The 6,118-nt window shown below is 54.5% G+C and overlaps 2 long non-coding RNA genes across 2 annotated transcripts; one reads left to right on the top strand and one right to left on the bottom strand.

Annotated features, from left to right (window-relative positions):
- Window positions 1-2,686: 2,686 nt before the first annotated feature.
- Window positions 2,687-4,112, top strand: LOC148217647 (uncharacterized). The gene is made up of 2 exons (XR_015800908.1): window positions 2,687-2,825; window positions 3,143-4,112. It is a non-coding gene; the product is annotated as an uncharacterized LOC148217647 (long non-coding RNA).
- LOC148217646 (uncharacterized) lies at window positions 2,806-5,660 on the bottom strand. The gene is made up of 3 exons (XR_015800909.1): window positions 5,216-5,660; window positions 4,455-4,553; window positions 2,806-2,945 (listed from the first exon to the last, which is right to left on the bottom strand). It is a non-coding gene; the product is annotated as an uncharacterized LOC148217646 (long non-coding RNA).
- Between the last annotated feature and the right edge of the window lie 458 nt (window positions 5,661-6,118).

Here is a 6,118-nt window from a genome sequence, read left to right as displayed (position 1 = left end):
GGCTAGAGCTTTTGGTATCCACTGCTTGCCATCCCTTGTAAACCAATTTTTTTCTTCTTTCTTCTGCAGCTTAATAAACCTCTTTTTTTCCCCATAGTTTTCCAAATGCATGTATTACCGCATATGCATATTTAGAATCAGTAAATATATTTAATGTCTTGTCCTGCTATAATTCACAGGCTCTCACAAGCGTGTGCAGCTCTGCTGTCTGAGCTGACCAGGTGGCTGGTAACCTCCCCCCTTCCTTTAATTGCTTTCCATTCACGATAGAGTATCCTGTAAATCATGAAGAATGGGGGGGGAAAAATCAGTGAGAAATGGGGAAAAAAATCCATGAAAAATGGGAGAACAAATCAGTGAGCAACGGGGAAAAGTGGGGAAAAGTTAATTGAGAAATGGGGAAAAAATCAGTGAGAAATGGGGGAAAAAAATCCCTGAAGAATGGGGGAAAAAATCAGTGAGAAATGGGGGGAAAGTGGGGAAAAAATCCGTGAGAAATGGGGGAAAAATCAGTGAGATATGGGTGGGGAAATTCCATGAAAAATGGCGAAAGAAATCAGTGAGAAATGGGGAAAAATGGGTAAAAAATCAGTGCGAAATGGGGGGGGGGGGGGGGGGGGGGAATCAATGAGAAATCGGGGAAAAACATAAGTAAGAAACGGGGGGGGGAAAAAATCCATGAAAAATGGGGGAAAAATCAGTGGGAAATGGGGATAAATCTGGAAAAAATCCATGAAAAATGGGGGAAAATATCAGTGAGAAATGGGGGAAAATGGGGAAAAAGTCAGTGAGAAATGGGGAAAAATCAGTGAAAAACGGGGGGAAAACTCCATGAAGAATGGGAAAAAAAAAATCAGTGAGAAATGGGGGAAAAAAATCCCTGAAAAATGGGGGAAAATATCAGTGAGAAATGGGAAAAAATGGGGGAAAAAAAATCATTGATAAATCGGGGGAAAAATCAGTGTGAAAGGGGGGGAAAAATCGGGATCGGGGACGTGGACCGGGACTGGGATCGGGGACCGGGACGGGGAAATGGGACAGGGACCGGGATCGCGGACGGGGACCTGGGACAGGGACCGGAACCGGGATCGGGGACGGGGACTGGAGACAGGGACCGGGACCCGGGATTGGGGACTGGGACCAGGACCGTGATCGGGTTCCGGGACGGGGAACTGGGACTGGGGACCAGGATCGGGGACCGGAACCGGGGACTGGGACCGGGACCAGGACTGGGGACGGGGACTGGGGACAGTGACCGGGACTGCAATCGGCACCGCCCCCCCGAACCGCTCCCGGAACCGCTCCCCGGGCTACCCCGGCACGGCGACCGGGAACGCCCCCGGCACTGCCCCGGCACCGCCCCGGGTAGCGCCCCCGGCACCGCCCCCGGGGGCGGGCCGCCGAACGCACGCGATGACGCGCGGGGGGGCGGGACGGCGCGGGGCGGTGACGCGCTTCATGCCAGGAGCAGGGCCCGGGTGCGACGAAGACGGGGAGCGGGACGACCCGATACCGCGCGGGGCCGCGGGCCCGGCGGAGCCCGGCCCGCTGGGTAGGGGCCGCCAATGGCACCGGGGCTTCTGCTTCGGCTTCTGTCCGTGTCGGCGGGGAGGCCCCAGCCAGCGGTGCCCCTCTCCCCTCGGCGGCACGGGCGTGGAACTCGGCATCGGGCGCTGCATCGCCGCGGACAGCAGGGGGCGCACGGGTACCGATACTGCCATGGGGCCCGGCGCTGCTCTCCTGCTCCGCCGCCAGGCGGCGCTGCGCTGCCGTCCTGCCGCGCCTCCGGGCACGCTCGGTTTCCTCGGGACCCCGGGCCCCGCCTGTCCCGCCGCTGCGGAGGCGGGGGATGCTTTATGGGACTGCCCGAGCTGGCAGTGCTGGGTCTGGGGCGTTGGGGCGCGGCCTTGGGGGGCTGCGGGGTGCGCTCGTTTCCTCTTCTGCATGGCCTTCTGTGTGAGCATCTCTCGTTGCGACTGCTCTTGGAGAGTCAAACCCCCTCCTCCTAAGTGGTCTCAGGAGCCTGGCAGGGTGAGTTTTGTTTCACACGGGAAAGGGCCACTGGTCGTGTCCAGAGACCTGTGCACCCAGCCAGGTTTCTGCCTGATAAAATTCCAAATGGATGAGGATTTCTCCCAGCCCCAAGCTGCCCCCACCTGTAACCCTGGCTGCCTTTGGGGTGCCCAAAGCCTCCTCTGTGCAGATCTCAGGAACCTGGGAGGGTGTGAACAATGTTGCACAGGGAAAAACCCCACAGATTTTATCTCCGGGCCTGGGGCCAGGAGCAGGCATTTGCGTGCTATAATTCCAGAAGGAGCACGGTGTCTCCCAGACCCAAGCGCATCCAGCTGTGACCCAGCTGCTCTTGGAGTGCCAAAAGCCTCCTCGTAGCTGATCTCAGGAACCCTGGAAGGGTGAGTTTGGTTTCACAGGGAAAAGGCCTCAGTTTGTGTCCAGAGATCAAATAAGGGACTCTGCTTTTCCTCTAGTTCTCCTTCCTGTTTTCACCTGGGCTAGAAGGATGGGCATGGCCTGTATTTCTCATATCAAAGTGATGTTACTAAATTTGTCCAGAAGTTCTGATTGTTATTTTTATTAGTAGTAGTAATTTTCTGATAGAAAACACTCTCATTTTGCCTTTCCCACGTTGTTTCCAGGTGCTGCCCAGGATGGACATCTGTGGTCTCAGACAGTGATTCCCGAGGAGCAAGGAAAGCCTTTTCCTCACCTGCACAGTTCAGGTGGATGGGACAGAATTGGTGTGGCCTGACAAGGCAGGAAAAGCTGTCTGTGTTCTGGAGTGCCTTGAAAGCTTTCTCCGTCAGGTTTGGAAGGGGTTTCTCTTTGGGATTTCTTGTGATGCAGCACCACGGGTATCCCTTTGTGCCAAGTCCAGTGCTAAAGGATTGAAGAACTGACAAGTGGGGTCTGGGATGAAAATGCCTCTAATAAAATTAAGCAAAGAATACAATAAGAGAAATGAGCATCCTTTTAATAGTTAGGAATAAAAATGCTGGAAAAGGGCACTCTGAATTGGTGTCACTTGTCATGGATAAAACCCCAGAGTGAGGAATCAGAGCAGAAGTTGAGAGCTGGAATCCTTCTGCAGTCGACTTAATTTTCTTTTCCTCCTCTCTTTCAGGACAGGAAGAATCACGACTCTCCTGGCATCTTTGCCAAGAGCTGTGGTGTTTGATCAGCCAAAGCCCAGAGGCTTCAGCACCAGAGGTCTGAGCCTGGAAGGCTCCTGGTGCTGCCCGTGCTGCGGGCTATGTCAGAGGATGCAGGGTTCCTCTTTGCCTCCCTGCTGGGATTAACTGCCATGGGAATGTGGGATCTGGGTGAAACTCCAGCTCTCCTGGTGTTCAGGGGAGCAAGGTCTGAGGGACTCCTCTCTGGGGATGTGCGGTGAAGGACTGAATAGTGTGGAAGGAGAGTATTTATAAACTGTATCACTGTTTCTCCCAAAATTGGGGTGGAGCGGTGATGGGGGCGGTTGGGTTTGGTCTGGGCCGGTTATTCTTTGTGCAATTTTTAAATTCTCTTGTATGATTTACTGTCCGGTATCTTTCTAACAAAAGCTGACATAAATTTAGATTAAGGATTAGAACTTGGGTCCATTCATTGCAAACATTTGACAAGGCTGGAGGACTGGGGTGGTGACTGCTCTCAGGAAAGGTTACTTATTAATACTGTGTCAGATTTCCCGCAGTGACTGTCAGGCCTGCATGGCTGTGAGTTCGTGCTCTTCTCACTGGGGAAATAAGTTCAGCAAAATTAGAAATGTTAGGAAAATCCAGCCAAAAATTCCACCTCTGTACCCCCTAAGTTTTCCCAGTTTTTCCCAGCTAGGAGCTGCACAGAAGTCAGGCAGGGGAAGTGACAACAGGGAACAGCTGAAAAATTCAAAGGCACAAAGAGGAAAGGGGAAAGGTTTCAGAAAACAATTCTATGGTCTAAGAATAATTTCTGATTCCCTACTGAGAAGAACACGAACTCACAGCCATTCAGGCCTGACAGTCCCCTGCAGTGAGAGCTCAGCACACATCCACAGAGGCAAGTCCAGCATCTTAAATGAAAAAATAAAAATAAAAACCAGAAGAAAAAGGTGATTTCTTTTGCTTCAGAGTTATTTCAAGTTCTTAAAGCCCAAGCAACATTTGCTCTTGATTTTGGTTGGGTGAATCATGAGCAGTGGGCACGGGTCATGCCATTCATTGAGCAGAAAACCCGGGGTCATTTAGAGGGGACACAAGAACTGTTTGTGTAGCGACCTCGGGCTGCAGAGGGGCAGGAGAAAGGCCAAGGGAGCTCCCTGGGGCCACCAGGGCCTGTGGGGAACAGAATGGACGCTTGGATGACCAGTGGAGGTGAGGAGTGGATCTGAGTTCATCTACAGGGAAATAAGGAGGGGATACTCTGGAGTGAAAAGCTGAGGTGATGAGTTCACCCACCTGGGCACGAGTTGTGTTTGCACAAAGTGGGACCAGAGGTGAAGGTCAATCCAAAGTCGATCCTGCTTGACCTCTGAATTCCAGGATAAGTTTTACAAGCTGCCAAATGAGGGAGTAAAAATACACAAAAATGAAACCGAGAGCATTCATGAGGTTCCTGGGAGTCCATTACACTGTTGTCATAGAATTCTTAATGAGTTTTGAGCTTTTAATGACAACAATTCAGTACTTTCTTTGGATTATTCACTGTGTAGGATTTGGGGTTTATCTGGATTTTAAAGGCGTCGTGGTGGCCCTGACACTGCTCAGGAGCTGGTAGGAAAAGCAGGGTCAGAGCTCCTGGCAGGCACAGGGTGTTTTTCCCAGAGTGGACTGTGGAGGAATTGTTTGGGCCTTGGATTGTCCCTCTGGGTGATGCCAGTTGCTGTGATTTGTGTAATTCCATACATTTAACTCCCAATACTTCCCAGCCCAGGAGCTTGAGCTGACAGGGCAGCACACAGATTGTTCTCTGTGCTGTGCCCCGATTTGGGGTTGGCTGTCAGCTTTGCTAGCTCCCGTGAATTATGCCCATAGCCCCGAATTCCCTGCTCAATTCCCACTGCCATAACCTCACAGCGCCTCATGGAGTGGGGATATACTGTGGCAGGAAGCTCAGCAGCATCGGCACAGGGACAGGTGTATATTCCAAAGAATTTGCTGTTTCAAACCCTCATCCCCCAGCCCCGCCGATGTCCCTGGGGGGCACTTGACAGAGTTACCTGGATTTCAGCTGATTTCACCCCCCCGAGCTCGGGCTCCAGGTGATCTTTTCAAGCAGGAGAAGGCAGGGGCCGGAGGCGCTCGTGGCCCGTGCCGAGGCAGTCCCTGGGGCCACGAGAGGACATCTCTCCCTGCAGAATTTCAGTTCTTTCCAGAGCCTCAGCAGTGACAGAGGACAAAGAGGAAGATGAGGAGGAGGAAGAAGGGGGAGAGGGTTTGAGAGGACGGGAAGCCCAAATCCGTGCTGTGTGCGGAGCTCCGACAGCACGCTGCAGCCCGCAGCTCAGTGTGAGCACGGGGCAGAGGAGGCGATTTCTGGGCATTCAACCACCCTGAGGCGGGCCCGGCACCGCCCCTGCAGCACCGTCCCCAGCACAGCTCGGTACCGCTCCGGGATCACCCGGCCCCGCCCCCGGTGCCGCCTGGGACCACTGGGGACCGCCCCTAAAGCACCGCCCCGGCCCCGCCCGGTCCCGTCCCCGGGACCTCCGTGCCCCGCCTCGCCAAGCCCCGGCTCCGCCCCGAGCCTGCCCGGGCTGCGCCGGGACCATCGCTGGCGGCCCCGCCCCTCTCCCCCGGGCCGAAGCGGGCTGAAGGAGATGTCCGCACGATTGGAAACGCCGCCGAAAATCGCACCCGTGGGATCGGTGTCGGCGTCGTGCGCAGGCATCCCACTAGAGCGAGCGGGCTCCTTGCTGTGCCACCCTCCTTTTGCAGCCAGAGTTAGAAGGTCGGGGAGCGACACCCGAGCCGCCATCTTGGGAGAGGCAGGCGCGCAGTACCGCGCTCTGCCCACAGGGTGGCGCTTGGGAGACAGGCAAGGGATGGAATCAAGGAGTGTCCCAATCCTTGAGGAAATCCCCCGGAATGAACGCCCCAAAAAACCCCGACCAGAACTGAGA

The sequence above is a fragment of the Sturnus vulgaris genome, unplaced genomic scaffold (assembly GCF_052056855.1).
Source record: "Sturnus vulgaris isolate bStuVul1 unplaced genomic scaffold, bStuVul1.hap1 Scaffold_511, whole genome shotgun sequence".
In the NCBI taxonomy this organism is placed as follows: domain Eukaryota; kingdom Metazoa; phylum Chordata; class Aves; order Passeriformes; family Sturnidae; genus Sturnus; species Sturnus vulgaris.
This window is presented reverse-complemented; position numbering and strand designations above follow the sequence as displayed.